This window comes from Triturus cristatus, chromosome 6 (genome assembly GCF_964204655.1).
Source record: "Triturus cristatus chromosome 6, aTriCri1.1, whole genome shotgun sequence".
Taxonomy (NCBI): domain Eukaryota; kingdom Metazoa; phylum Chordata; class Amphibia; order Caudata; family Salamandridae; genus Triturus; species Triturus cristatus.
The window spans coordinates 1,421,267,922-1,421,284,447 of record NC_140589.1 but is presented as its reverse complement, the minus strand read 5'-3'; positions in this window follow the sequence as shown (position 1 = coordinate 1,421,284,447).

Genomic DNA, 16,526 nt, shown 5'->3' with positions numbered 1-16,526 from the left:
CCTGTTGCAGAGGGAAGGAGATTTGGGTATATCCCCACATATTCAGGGGGTGCAGGGTGCCATGGGCCTCGCCATTATGTCTTTATGCTTATCTTCAAGGTGGTTTTTAATCACTATCTCTTTCTGATTGTCAGAGCTGTTTTTAAATATAGACCATATACTAAGAATTAACTCGCTTTTATTTAATGTTTTTCCCCAGATACATTTTAGTGTGTGTGCTGCGAGGTGTTTGTCAAATGAAGCATCTTTTGGACCTGAATGTGAATTTGTAATTGTTCCCTTGTGCCATTCTTGGTTATATTTGTTTCTTCTTTTCTTGTCACTTGGAAATATCTTTAGCATGGGTTCTAGGGGAGACCCCATTTTAATCTCTGAGTATGCAACTTTTTCTCTTTTTCAGTAGAATTGCAAGAGTCATTCTTTTTCCTATTCATCTTGCATGCATGTAATATTTATCGCACTCTAGCTGCAGATTGCCTAAACTTTGTTGAAAAAGTATATATATATATATATAACTCTTACCGCAATTACCTGTGGATGCGATTGATGTGTTCTCGGAGGCAGTCAATAAAGATCTTTTGGCCCTTCGAGGAAAACTTCAACATTCTGGCACCAAGCAAAACATAACTAAGGAACAACGTAAGGCGATTGACACTTTGGGGAATGATCACACAGTGATCTGTAAACCATCGGATAAAGGGGGGAACGTGGTTCTCCAAACAAGGTTGAATTATGAGATGGAAGCCATTAGACAGTTGTCAGATGCAGAGAATTATCAGAAAATTTCCAAGGATATATATCTGGACAGCATCAGAAGATATCATGACATGATTAAGATATGGCTTGACAAGTCTATGCTCAGTATGGAAGAGTATCTGTTCCTCCGCTGCTTAAATCCGGTGGTTCCTACATTTTACCATATCCCCAAAGTCCATAAGAATATCGATCACCCCCCGGGCAGACCTATTGTTTCTTCCCAAGGGGGTCTAACCGAACATTTATCTATTTTTGTTGACTCCTTTCTTTTTCCACTAGTAAGAACCTTACCGGCGTACATCAGGGATTCGCAAGATTTTTTGAATTCTTGAAAAACATCAATGGAATCCTGATTTCAAACTTGTCGTGCTAGATATCACTAGCCTGTACACCAGGATAAGACATGAACATGGCTTAGAGGCCGTAGCCCATTTTCTGAAGAGAAAACCTTTGAAATTTATGGAACATAATGCAATGATCCTTCAATTTACTGAGTTCTGCCTTAAGAATAATATTTTTGTTTTCGGTGATGATTTCTACCATCAAAAGTCTGGTACTGCGATGGGCACCTGCTTCGCCCCCAGTTACGCGAATTTATTCGTGGGCTGGTGGGAGGAGCAGGTGTCCAGAACACCCGGACTGATTGATTACAACAGGGTGGTCAGTTGGTACAGGTATATAGATGATCTTTGTATTATCTGGGATGGTTCCTTTGAGTCAGCCTCTACCTTCATTGATAGTTTGAACAAAAATGCTGTCAATTTGGAATTTAGTGGGGAAGTTAGTGCGGAAACTGTTAACTTCCTTGATTTAAAGATCAGAGTGGTGAATAACCAATTATCTGTATCACTGTACCGTAAACCCACAGCAGGGAATTCGACCCTGCACGCTACCAGTAATCATCTCCCCGGTCTAGTAAGAAATATCCCCTATGGTGAATTCTTACGGCTGAAGCGAAATAGTACCAGGGTGGATGATTTTGAAAATGCAGCTAAGGACAGTATCAGTAGATTCGTAACTAGAGGGTACAATAAAGTATTCCTTGAGAATACTCTCCAGCGAGTCAGAAATATACCTAGGGCCACTCTGCTGAAAGAGGACCAGAAAGGGGATACACAGGAAAGGAAAAAGAGAAGTAAGAAAAGTAAAATGGATGAGTTAGATACCAATAAATTTAGAATGGTAACTACCTTTTCAAATGGTGCCAATCAACTGAAAAAAATGTTGAGAAAAAATTGGCACATCCTGAAAACGGATCATGTTATTGGTCCAGACATTCCTTCTGCCCCTTTAGTAACTTTTAGGAAAGCAAGATCCTTAAGGGACAGTCGGGTTCAAAGTCATCTATCTACTAGCCCCAAGGTGATGGGAACCCTAAGGGACCTTAGAGGTTTCTTCCCATGCGGCAAATGTAAAGCCTGTGTAGGCAGTAAAAGGACATTAACCTATCAGGTTACTGGTCTAAAGAATCCTCGACCCATCAAAAAGTTCATAACGTGTAACACGAACTATGTGGTTTATTGCCTGGAATGTCCGTGCGGCCTGCACTATGTGGGCAGTACGATCCACTGTGTTAAGATTCGCATCCTGGAGCATATGCGAGCGATAGCCAAGAATGACATCACCTACTCGCGAGACACTACTCTGAGAAACATAATAGCAATAGGGAACTATTACGTTATTATGGTCTGGACCAGGTCCCTATGAGTATCAGGGGAGGAGACAGAATTAAACAACTGCGCAGGCTTGAGTCACGCTATATTATAGATCTGGGAACTAAAAATCCCGCAGGCATGAATGTGGGCGAGGAATTATCGGTCCATCTCGGAGATTAAATAATAAAAGGTATAATGACAGTGTAGGAGAATGTGGTCAAACTATATGGATCATGAAGATAAGATTTTGCATTTTTTAAGTGGTACTGTTTCTGTGTGATGACTTTTAATGTATTTTTCTGAATTTATATAACAATTGTGTTTTGTTTGAGGGTCATGTATCTGCTTGAATGGTAGCGATTATAATGAGGTTTAGGCCGATACACGGCATTATGTTAGCAAATCTTTCTTGCAAACATGGCAACCGATTTACAGTTGTATGCTGTTCCTCTGAAATGAAGGAATATATCCTTTTCATGCTTTGCAGCCGATCATGCAGTCATGGTAGCCGATATACGGCTCAATTATGGTCAAGTTTGAGGGACTTTGTGAGCCGATATACGGCATAATATTTGACAAGCCATTGCTCATATTTATGAGAGTAATTGATTTTTAAATTGAACGCTGACATTGGGAACCTATTTATGGTGGAATGTTTATCAATTCGAAATTTGTATTTATACACTTTGACAATTGTTTTCCAAATGTGGCGGCCAATTTTTTTAAGGTGATTGTCCTATTTTGTTGTCCATGCAAAGAAATACCATGTGTCTCACGTTCTGCCTCTTTAAATATGCTGCTTTCTGGCGCGAATTTTGTAAAACATTTGATTAAGGCATCGCCGAAACACGTCATGTTTTCTCATGCTCGCAATGCAATAAATGATTAAATAACTGCAGGAGTGTCCCGCTGAGTGCTTTTCCGAGTTCCTGAAAGTGACTGGGAGTGAGCCCGCATATATATTACCTACTGGCGGTCGCCAGTAGGTAGTTATAGTTAGGACCACGTTTCCATAGGAAATCCGCAACATTCTATTTTGAATAACTTTGGCGACGGTCGACGAATCCTCGCGAATTTTTAAAAATAGGTGGGGCGCTACGCTCCGCTCCTACTCTGAAAGTCTCGCGGGGATTCGTCAAGCGGGGGCTGAGATAAAAGGGGGGTCCCAAAACGCGTTTTTCCCATGCATTTTTCCATAGGACCTTTAGACAGGGCTACAGCCCGAACGGCTGAACAGAATTACTAGAAATTTGGCAGAGAGGTAGTCCTCAGGTCAAGGAAGTGCCTTTTGTAGGTTTGGTGTAAATCTGTTCAGTAGATTCTGAGAAAATAGCCTTTAAATCAATATATATATCTGAGCCAGCTTACGGTGCGCTTACGGTACGCTTACCGTACGCGTACGGTGGCGTGCGCGAGCGCGATTCTGATTGGCTCTTAGATCTTAGTAAACATTCGAATCGGTCGAAACCAGGAAGCGGCGGCCGCCATTTCGTGTGTTTCACTCAGAAAAAAAAGAGTGATAACAAGAAAAGGGGGCAAGGAGGAGAGTTACAGACCCCCTAACATTTGTAAGGGGGTCAAAGAAGGACAGAAAAGTACAAAGAAAACATTTATTGATTTTAAAAAAAATCACGGGGTACGCGTACGGTAAGCGTACGGTAAAAAAATAAATAAAAAAAGGAATGAAAATCAGATTTATGTGTTTAGATATTAGGGGGCTCTAAAAAGAGCCGATGTGTTTATGAAGTGATTTTTTAGTGGTACCTACAAGTAAGTACCGATGCAGAGTCTAAGGTTCAAGAGGAAGACTCTGTTCCCTTCATCATTGAAGTGCACACCATCTCCTCTATAAATGTCTTGCATGTCATAACGCAAGTTGTTATGGTAAATGGAACCCATACCATAGTCACGGAGGAAAGCAGAAACAGATTTGTTGACGTGCTTTCTTGCTTTGTCAATCTGCGGACAGAAATGATTGGACCAGTTCCATTTTTGCCTTTGGCATATGTTAGAAAACACAAAGGCAGTTTTAGGGAAAAGTGAAAACAGTTGTGCAAAGGTGTCCTTCATAAGCATTTCCAGACCTACCCCAGTCAAAGTGCCTAGGTCATTGCCACCACAGTGCACTATTATGAGGTCAGGGTGTTGGATGTGCATGAAGGATTTCACCAATGGCATCAATTGGTGCCACTTTAACCCTCTCTGACCAATCCATTTAATGTCTACATTTGGCAAAGCAAGGTCTCTCACCATACCTGTTTTCTCTGCAAACTTTTCACTCCAGAAGACATAGCTGTGCCCTACAATCCACACTGTGAACATCTTCAAAGGAGAACTGGATGCACTCAGGAGGTGTAATTCAGTAGAATGGCAATATGAAAAGAAAGACAGTTTGGAAATGGAGGCATACATATTTTTTTCATAAAAAAAGAACTGATTGGCTGTTTCATACCATTCTAGAATAAAAACTAGGCTGTATGTGTAAATTAATAGAAGCATGTTTTGTATTGGTACAGAAAAATGTGTTACCAAAGAACAGTACTATGGATTTGCTGTTAGGTTTGAAAAGTCAAGCACTCTTGCTCTGTGGAATTGAAACATTGTTTGGCGAACTTCTGACCTGACTCCACACAGCAGTGTTCCATGAGCTGTTGCTATGGTAGCAGGCAGAAGTCAAGTTGGGGGAAGGGTACTAGGCAGAAGTCAAGTTGGGGGAAGGGTACTTTTGGAAAAGGGTTGGTTTTCAACCAATAGAAATGTGTGATTACATTTGAAAAAAAGGGGCAAGCACTGAGATTTGAAACTAACATGTATATGTGTGGAAAAAGAGAGGGAAAGTTTGCCATTATCTGGTTCTGCTGAGAGGAGAGAGGTGTAAAGAACAGAGATCCTGGCTCTGATAATCTGCTGTTTGAGTGCCACATTTCTTTCACAACTAACTAATTTTAAAGGTGAGTTTAGAGTTTGAGAGGGGATGTATATGGTAAATTAAGAAATGAATAATAGAAATGCAATTCTTTTTGTAGAAGTTGTGTTTATTATTTTCTATTTTGGGAGAAATTTAAATGTGAGGAACAAGTAAAATAATATGGACTATGTTTTCACAATAAATTAAGGTGTACTGGTATAATAAAAGAATAGTTTAAGGGTTTGAGGTTGGACTCAGTAATGCAGACACCCAGGTTACAAATGGTGGTGGTCTGAAAAAGCAGTTTGGACATGTGCTTTTTAAAAAATCTGAAAAGTGGATTCATAATGTGTCAGTCTGTAAAAGTGTTTATCACTTGCCAAAAAAAAGAGCAGTAAGTGTGCTTTCAAATTGGCAAAGAAATTTCGTTTTGTGACTAATGTGAAAACATGACTCTGTGTGCAAATAGGAATTACAGGCAGAGATTTATTGCGTATTGCTCTGGTGATTTCACAGTTGCATTAGATGGAAAGGGGGAGCCATTTTTTGGTGCAGAAGCTGACTCTTAGCACACAGCCAGCTACTTACCATGTGGAATCATGCACAGTATTCACAAGCGAGTGGGGTTTGACGTTGGACTCAGTAATGCAAATACATTCAGCATCACTAAGGCTGGTTGCCCTTGCTGGAGTGTAGGCAGACACCCAGGTTACAAATGGTGGTGGTCTGAAAAAGCAGTTTGGACATGTGCTTTTTAAAAAATCTGAAAAGTGGATTCATAATGTGTCAGTCTGTAAAAGTGTTTATCACTTGCCAAAAAAAAGAGCAGTAAGTGTGCTTTCAAATTGGCAAAGAAATTTCGTTTTGTGACTAATGTGAAAACATGACTCTGTGTGCAAATAGGAATTACAGGCAGAGATTTATTGCGTATTGCTCTGGTGATTTCACAGTTGCATTAGATGGAAAGGGGGAGCCATTTTTTGGTGCAGAAGCTGACTCTTAGCACACAGGTAGCTGCTTACCATGTGGAATCATGCACAGTATTCACAAGCGAGTGGGGTTTGAGGTTTCAGTCAGTAATGCAAATACATTCAGCATCACTAAGGCTGGTTGCCCTTGCTGGAGTGTAGGCAGACACCCAGGTTACAAATGGTGCTGGTCTGAAAAAGCAGTTTGGACATGTGCTTTTTAAAAAATCTGAAAAGTGGATTCATAATGTGTCAGTCTGTAAAAGTGTTTATCACTTGCCAAAAAAAAGAGCAGTAAGTGTGCTTTCAAATTGGCAAAGAAATTTCGTTTTGTGACTAATGTGAAAACATGACTCTGTGTGCAAATAGGAATTACAGGCAGAGATTTATTGTGTATTGCTCTGGTGATTTCACAGTTGCATTAGATGGAAAGGGGGAGCCATTTTTTGGTTCAGACGCTGACTCTTAGCACACAGCCAGCTACTTACCATGTGGAATCATGCACAGTATTCACAAGCGAGTGGGGTTTGAGGTTTCAGTCAGTAATGCAAATACATTCAGCATCACTAAGACTGGTTGCCCTTGCTGGAGTGTAGGCAGACACCCAGGTTACAAATGGTGCTGGTCTGAAAAAGCAGTTTGGACAGTTACTTTTTAAAAAATCTGAAAAGTGGATTCATAATGTGTCAGTCTGTAAAAGTGTTTATCACTTGCCAAAAAAAAGAGCAGTAAGTGTGCTTTCAAATTGGCAAAGAAATTTTGTTTTGTGACTAATGTGAAAACATGACTCTGTGTGCAAATAGGAATTACAGGCAGAGATTTATTGCGTATTGCTCTGGTGATTTCACAGTTGCATTAGATGGAAAGGGGGAGCCATTTTTTGGTGCAGAAGCTGACTCTTAGCACACAGGTAGCTGCTTACCATGTGGAATCATGCACAGTATTCACAAGCGAGTGGGGTTTGAGGTTTCAGTCAGTAATGCAAATACATTCAGCATCACTAAGGCTGGTTGCCCTTGCTGGAGTGTAGGCAGACACCCAGGTTACAAATGGTGCTGGTCTGAAAAAGCAGTTTGGACATGTGCTTTTTAAAAAATCTGAAAAGTGGATTCATAATGTGTCAGTCTGTAAAAGTGTTTATCACTTGCCAAAAAAAAGAGCAGTAAGTGTGCTTTCAAATTGGCAAAGAAATTTCGTTTTGTGACTAATGTGAAAACATGACTCTGTGTGCAAATAGGAATTACAGGCAGAGATTTATTGCGTATTGCTCTGGTGATTTCACAGTTGCATTAGATGGAAAGGGGGAGCCATTTTTTGGTGCAGAAGCTGACTCTTAGCACACAGGTAGCTGCTTACCATGTGGAATCATGCACAGTATTCACAAGCGAGTGGGGTTTGAGGTTTCAGTCAGTAATGCAAATACATTCAGCATCACTAAGGCTGGTTGCCCTTGCTGGAGTGTAGGCAGACACCCAGGTTACAAATGGTGCTGGTCTGAAAAAGCAGTTTGGACATGTGCTTTTTAAAAAATCTGAAAAGTGGATTCATAATGTGTCAGTCTGTAAAAGTGTTTATCACTTGCCAAAAAAAAGAGCAGTAAGTGTGCTTTCAAATTGGCAAAGAAATTTCGTTTTGTGACTAATGTGAAAACATGACTATGTGTGCAAATAGGAATTACAGGCAGAGATTTATTGCGTATTGCTCTGGTGATTTCACAGTTGCATTAGATGGAAAGGGGGAGCCATTTTTTGGTGCAGAAGCTGACTCTTAGCACACAGCCAGCTACTTACCATGTGGAATCATGCACAGTATTCACAAGCGAGTGGGGTTTGAGGTTTCAGTCAGTAATGCAAATACATTCAGCATCACTAAGGCTGGTTACCCTTGCTGGAGTGTAGGCAGGCACCCAGGTTACAAATGGTGCTGGTCTGAAAAAGCAGTTTGGACATGTGCTTTTTAAAAAATCTGAAAAGTGGATTCATAATGTGTCAGTCTGTAAAAGTGTTTATCACTTGCCAAAACAAAAGAGCAGTAAGTGTGCTTTCAAATTGGCAAAGAAATTTCATTTTGTGACTAATGTGAAAACATGACTCTGTGTGCAAATAGGAATTACAGGCAGAGATTTATTGCGTATTGCTCTGGTGATTTCACAGTTGCATTAGATGGAAAGGGGGAGCCATTTTTTGGTGCAGAAGCTGACTGTTAGCACACAGGTAGCTGCTTACCATGTGGAATCATTCACAGTATTCACAAGCGAGTGGGGTTTGAGGTTGGACTCAGTAATGCAAACACATTCAGCATCACTAAGGCTGGTTGCCCTTGCTGGAGTGTAGGCAGACACCCAGGTTACAAATGGTGCTGGTCTGAAAAAGCAGTTTGGACATGTGCTTTTTAAAAAATCTGAAAAGTGGATTCATAATGTGTCAGTCTGTAAAAGTGTTTATCACTTGCCAAAAAAAGAGCAGTAAGTGTGCTTTCAAATTGGCAAAGAAATTTCGTTTTGTGACTAATGTGAAAACATGACTCTGTGTGCAAATAGGAATTACAGGCAGAGATTTATTGCGTATTGCTCTGGTGATTTCACAGTTGCATTAGATGGAAAGGGGGAGCCATTTTTTGGTGCAGAAGCTGACTCTTAGCACACACCCAGCTGCTTACCATGTGGAATCATGCACAGTATTCACAAGCGAGTGGGGTTTGAGGTTGGACTCAGTAATGCAAATACATTCAGCATCACTAAGGCTGGTTGCCCTTGCTGGAGTGTAGGCAGACACCCAGGTTACAAATGGTGCTGGTCTGAAAAAGCAGTTTGGACATGTGCTTTTTTAAAAATCTGAAAAGTGGATTCATAATGTGTCAGTCTGTAAAAGTGTTCATCACTTGCCAAAAAAAAGAGCAGTAAGTGTGCTTTCAAATTGGCAAGGAAATTTCGTTTTGTGACTAATGTGAAAACATGACTCTGTGTGCAAATAGGAATTACAGGCAGAGATTTATTGCGTATTGCTCTGGTGATTTCACAGTTGCATTAGATGGAAAGGGGGAGCCATTTTTTGGTGCAGAAGCTGACTCTTAGCACACACCCAGCTGCTTACCATGTGGAATCATGCACAGTATTCACAAGCGAGTGGGGTTTGAGGTTTCAGTCAGTAATGCAAATACATTCAGCATCACTAAGGCTGGTTGCCCTTGCTGGAGTGTAGGCAGACACCCAGGTTACAAATGGTGATGGTCTGAAAAAGCAGTTTGGACATGTGCTTTTTAAAAAATCTGAAAAGTGGATTCATAATGTGTCAGTCTGTAAAAGTGTTTATCACTTGCCAAAAAAAAGAGCAGTAAGTGTGCTTTCAAATTGGCAAAGAAATTTCGTTTTGTGACTAATGTGAAAACAAATGTAGTAATATATTTAAATAAAATAAAGGATTTTTTTTTTAGTTTTTTTCAGGTATTGCTGAAGAGCAGTGAACAAAATTTAAGATGCCTACAAAATCCAGAGTAAAAAAAGACCACAAAAAAAACCTATATTTGAAGACAACTGGAGGACCTAAGTTAGTTGAAGATGCTCATGTTGGGAAGAAGAAAAAATCTTCTGGTAAGCAAACAAAAGATTTTCTAAGGAACATATTCAAAAAAAGGAAAAATGTACAAAATGTCTGTACTGGAAAGAATGATTTCAATCGAAAAGGACAGGAAAAAATTGAGAATTTAGTTAATGCAAATATACCTTCTGCAACTAAAAAGATAAACTTAAACAGAAAAACAGCGTTTAAAGAGATACGTAGAAAAATGTTTCAGAGGAGAGTTATGTCCAATTTGATAAAGGATGTGAAGAAATATAAGCAAAAGGCAAAGTTTTATAAGAGAAAAAAAGAAATTGAAGCCATTGCAGCAAAGGCATTAGAATTAAAAAGGAAACTATTCATTTTAATTTTGAATAGGATGCGTACATTAGACATAATGGTTAATGTACTGAAATCACATAGCAAAAGGAAAAGAGTAGTGAACAGAACAAACTTTTGTAAAGTGTTTTTAGGAAAATGGATGCATAGTTCAAGTAGTGAACCTTTTTTTAATGAAGAGAGTTATTTTCAAAGTAATAGTTTGCTGCATGCAGTTGACACCAGAGGTCGTGCTTATGAAGTGAAAAATAGTTGCATAATGGAGAAGGAGATAATGGTTCCAAGAGATGAGGTACAAGTGATGGCAGATGAGGCTATGGGGAGACGTCCTAAAGCCCCAGTGTACACTTGGAATTGTAGTAGTATTTGCACTGTGCGTCAGGAATCTATTGATAAATTTCGTGAGTTTCTAAGAGAATATAGCAAAAAAAGTGTGAAACAGAAGATTAAGGTGCTTCAAAGTCTAGATCCATGCAGAGTGAGAGAGAATACTGGTCTGCAGGGTCATTCTCTGGCTTGTCTATCTAGAAAAGTGTGTAATAGTGTTTTCCATCATTTTAGGATGCTGGCTGTTCATCATACTGAAATGAGAAAGTTTGTGAGACGGTTGTATTTTGCTAAAAGTCCAGCAATAAAGTTAGATGAATTGAATAGGGCTCTGTTCCGTGGAACGGTATCAGATGTAGAGAAGGTTGTTGATGAAATTCAGTTGTGTTACTTTGGTCCTGAACAAAACAGTGCAGAGAAGGACACAGTAAATGAGGAAGAAGTGGAAGAAAATGTAGAACCCTCTGTAAGTAAGACATTTAATGATCACATAACAAAATTTGCAATAATCTCTAATGAAAGACCAAATATTACTTGTATTTGTTGCCGCAGAACTCATTATAGAAAACAAACCAGGTATGTTGATCTCTACAGAAAGAGTGAAGATGAAGATAATTATAAGTGGAAGGATTTTGCCACATATATATTTCTTGAAAATTGTTTTGAATTGGGTGAAGTTCAGCGTATTTGTAAATACTGTTACAACAAGTTAGAGGAAAATAGAATGCCGACCAGAGCTGTACATAATAATTTAGAATTGGATGCTATTCCTGCTGAACTTTCTGAATTAAATACATATGAGTCTATACTCATTCAATGTGTTCATCCGTTCCAGACCATAGTACGTATGGAGCCCAAAACTGGTAAATTACCTCCTTCAGATTTACTGAGAGGTTTAAAAGGTAGAGTGGTGTATTTGCCCTTGGATTTGAAAAAAAATATGGAACCTATTGATGCGGATACTTTGGAAACTGAACCATTAATTATTCTGGTTAATGGTGTACCTACAAAGAATAAGAAGATTTGGCAGGAGCTGGTAGATGTACGGAAAGTACAAAGAGCAAATTTGTATTTGAAAAGGAATAACAAATGGTATGAATCAATTTATATAGAAGAAGAAGAAGAAGAAGAAGAAGATTTACAAGAAGACACAGAAACACCAACTGGACAAATTGAAAAAGTGGACAAGTCAAAGGAAGAAGAAATTTATGAACATTTTAGCATACATCCTCTTCATTCAAAAGAAGTTATGGGAGACAATATTGATCTGTTTCAGATGAAGAAAGCAAAAGGAACTCCCGTGAGTGTATGGGAGGAGAGCTTGGAAGCTCGATGTTTTCCCCAGCTGTTTCCTAAAGGAAAAGGAGGACGATACGATGAACGTCCAGAACAGATTCCAGCTTCTGAGTATCGGACTACAAGACTATATGCTGAAGATCCCAGATTTCGACAAAGTATTCCTTATTTGTTCCATCTTTTATTTGAAAGCGACTTGTCTGCACTGTCTTATGCAGTAAATCACATTTTAAAAAGTGGAGTACATTTACAAAATGTGTCTGCTAAGGATTTTATGGAGAAAGTGCAGCACCGAGATGATCATTTGGAAACACAACTGATCAATCTGATGGCTTGTCAGCGTGGGACAAATGAATATTGGTACCGACGCCATGGTGAATTAAAATGCATGTTACGGAATTTAGGAACTCCAACATGGTTCCTTACCCTAAGCTGTGCCGAGTACGCTTGGGATGATTTACTGGATTTTCTACGAGAGGCAAATTCAAACATTAAAAACATCGAATACAAGACAGCAGGAGAACTGTGCTCATTGGATCCGGTTAATGTTTGCAGATATTTCAATCATAGATTTGAGGCTATGATGTCCTTCATCTGCAATAAAAAAAATCCACCTCTAGGAGAAGTAGTGGATTTCTTTTGGAGAAAAGAGTACCAGGCAAGAAGTGCTCCTCATATTCATATGCTGTTGTGGATCAAGGATGCCCCAAAGTTTGGAACAGATACTGATGAAGCAGTGTTATCTTACATTGAAGAATATGCAACATGTGCTATACCAAAAAGCACAGAAGAGAAAAAGTTAAAGGAGCAAGTTTTACGTTTCCAAAGTCATCGGTGTGGAAAATACTGTCGACGGAAATACAAGAGCAAAGATAAATACTACACTAAATGTCGATTTGGATTTCCTAGACCTGTTCTTTCAAATGGAAGAGTTAACAGTTTTATGTCATCTGTGAGACATACTATCACAAGAAAATCACCTAAAAATACCTACAACCTTAAAAGAAAAGAAGAATCAAAAAATATAAATGACTACAACCCAGTGATTTTATCCATGTGGAACGCTAACATGGATATACAGTATGTAGCTGACAATTCCATTGCTGTTGCTCGATATGTAACGTCTTACATTACGAAATCAGAAAAAACAGAATTGAAGGAAATGTGGGAAGAGATTTCTTACGAGAAAACTGTCAGTAAGAAGCTGTACAGTTTCAGTTTGAAGATGTTATCGCATCGAGAAATTGGATCCTACGAATGTTCAGATAGGTTATGTTCTGCAAGTCTCTACTCGAAATCAAGAAGAATAATTTGGGCAAGTTTAGGCCTTGCAGCAATGAGAAATCGGGTACTGAAATCTGTTGGAGAAATTGAATATTTAGCAGAGAATGACCCAGAAAGTACAGATATTTTGAAATCAAACATGTTGGACACATATTACCCAAAGAAAAGTCATCATCTGGAGAACATGTGTCTCTATGAAGTGCTGCAGAACTACATTTATTCACGGAAAGCCGCAGAAGACATCAACAATGGAAAATATAAAGTCATTGGTGAGGAAGGATGTTTGGTGAAGCAAACAAAAGGAAGTTTGATAAATCACCGGAAGCTGAGTTGCGACACTACTGACAAAAAGGAATTTTACTACTTGGCTCTTTTACAGCTGTTTAAACCATGGCGTACAGAGGATGAACTACTGGGAGAATTTCAAAGCTATGAAGATTCTTTTAATGCTTGCAAAGACAGCATACAATGCAATACATTCACAACTTATCTGCAAATGTTAAATGAAGAAATTGAACAGGAAACTACAATTGCAGCAGAAATAGCTAGAGACAGTTCTCAGGACAGCCAAAGTTCAGGAACACTCAGTCAAGATCCCCTAGGACAACCAAACGTTGAAAATGAAGCATCAATAGCCATGAATGAAGTGGAAACGGCTATGAATCAAGCTCAAGGAGAATTTATAGACTTACAAAATTTGGAAAGACAACTGAACGAAGAGCAGCAACAAATTTATGAAGAGATCAGAAACAAAATTGATCACGGATTTCTACATGAAAAAAAAAAGTGCTCATGCACATCATTTCATCCAATCAGGATGTATGTAAGCGGACAAGCTGGAACTGGAAAAAGTTTCCTAATAAAAGTCATCAGAAGCTACCTACAGCAAAAAACGGATTCTACTTTGTCTTGTGTGGTTACTGCTCCAACTGGGTTAGCAGCATATAACATAAAAGGAATCACTTTACATCGTTTGCTAATGTTACCAGTGGAGCATGAGAACAAAATACAATACAACAAGCTAACTGGAGAAGCATGCTTGGAAGTTTCAAGAGTATTGAAGAAGATGCAAGTTCTCATTATTGATGAGGTGAGCATGGTATCGAACTTAATGCTTGCCTTTGTGCATTTAAGAATGCAGCAAATTCTGAAGTCAGACTATGACGTGTTATTTGGAGGAAAACACGTCATAGTTTTTGGAGATCTTTTGCAACTTACTCCAGTTAAAGGACAACCAGTGTTTAATACTGTGACACATGAAGACACGAAGAAGTCATTGGGAAGCATCGGTAATACAAATATTTGGTCCTTCTTTGAGTACAAGGAACTTACAACTAATATGAGGCAAGCAAACGATGAAGAATATGGAAGTATTCTGAAAGATATCAGGATTGGACTACTCACAGAAGCTGGCAAAAAAGCATTACAGACTCGGCTGCTACATAATTTATTTCCAAAGGAAGAAATAGTTGCAGAGATGATATACAAGAACATTGCAGAAAACAAAAGTGTCATCTGCTTAATGCCAACTCTACGTGAATGCTCAATATTCAATGAGGAGCTTTTGAAATTGGAAAAGGAAGATATCAGGAAATTGGAAGCAGTGGACAAAATTGAGGATGGAAGAATTACTGTCACATTAACAGGCACACTGAAAAATAAATTGGATTCACTAGAGAAGAAGATTTCCAAAACAGCTGGATTAGAAAAAAATCTATATGTTTGCATGAACTGTAGAGTATTTTTAAGGAGAAATTTGGATGTTGAAAAAGGTTTAGTTAATGGAGCTATGGGAAGAGTTGTGGGTTTTATTAATTATCAGAAAAAAGATGGAATTGAATGTTTAAAAATAAAATTTGATCAGATAGAAGAAGTTAAAGACATTTGTCGTTGTACAGTTCGTTTCATGCTTGTGAAAGACTTATATGTACGTAGGAAGCAGTTTCCGTTTTCGCTAGCATATGCTGTAACTATTCACAAGTCTCAAGGATTGACTGTAGATTGTGCATTTGTGAACATTGGTTCAACTGTGTTCAAAGAAGGTATGGCATATGTTGCTTTGTCACGAGTGAAAACATTATCAGGTTTATTCATGATAGACTTTGATGATTCAAAAGTTAGTGCTGATACAAATTGTGTAAAGGAGTATAATAGATTAAGAAGAAGCTATGCTCCTCATTTAGGTCAGTATCCTGTGTTGGAGAAACGTGTAGTTTCTCGTAAAAGGAGAAATGAGAATATCTGTAATGAAGATGTAGAGAGGAGGAAAAAAAAGAGGAGTGATGTAATTGCAAGCAAAAAGAATAAGGAAAATGAAGAACAGGTTGTAGGATGTTATTTTGAAAATAGCTCTGGTGTCAACTGCTACGCTAATGTAGTGCTGAATGTTGCATTTTATCTGGAAAGTTTGCAAGAGCAGATAATAGTAAATCAGGGAAAAAGATTCTGTACTGTGCTGAGTCTCCTTTTTGAAAAGCTGAGTAATGATAAAACTCAAATAGAAAGTGCTACTGAAATTAGAAAAGTTTTAGATGTATGTTCAGGACGAACACAGTTTTCTCAAAATGTACAGCAAGACGCACAGGAATTCTTGATTTATTTTCTTCAGGTACTGGAAGAAGAAGGGGTTAACATTGAAAATTTATTTGGTCTCTCTTATAAATGGGAACATAGTTGTGAAAACTGTTATAATATATGTGGCTCTAATGTTGATTCTGAAAGGTTTATTTATTTAACATTGCCAGAGAGTAAAACAGTCACTTTTGCTAAATTAGTTAAAGATGCTAATCATAGCATGCAATGCGGTGAGTGTAAATCTGACATGTTTTCAACATTAATTTTAAAGGAATACAGACAGTATGTAATTTTAATGATGCAACGATGTAGAGCTGATGGTTCAAAATTGGATACTTTAATAAAAAACTTTACAGGACAGCAATTATCAATTTCAGGAAAAACTTTTGTAACAGTTGCAATAATTTTCCATGATGGACCTACTGTAACTTCTGGTCATTACACAGTTTATCTTAAATGTGAAAAAGGCTGGACACTGTGTAATGATTCCCAATTGATTTTTAAGCAACGTTTGCCTTTTGATTTAGCAAATTCCTATCTAATCTTCCTGAAACCTAAATTTTAGAGAGATTTGACAACATCTGGACAAAACAATTTTACCATTTTATTGGATTACCATTTGGAATTTACAAATAAAAAGATTTAACAAATTATCATTTGGCCTAATGGAAATGTAACCAATTGTAATGTGGATTTTTTCCATTTTTTAAGGAAACTTTGGAAAACCAAAAATTTAGAAAAAATCGGTAACATCTGCATAATTTAAATTTTGGAATGTTATTGGATTGCCATTGGAAATTTTTTCTAAAAAGATTTTTAAAATTACTATTTGGCCATGCGGAAAAGTAAACAATTCTATTGT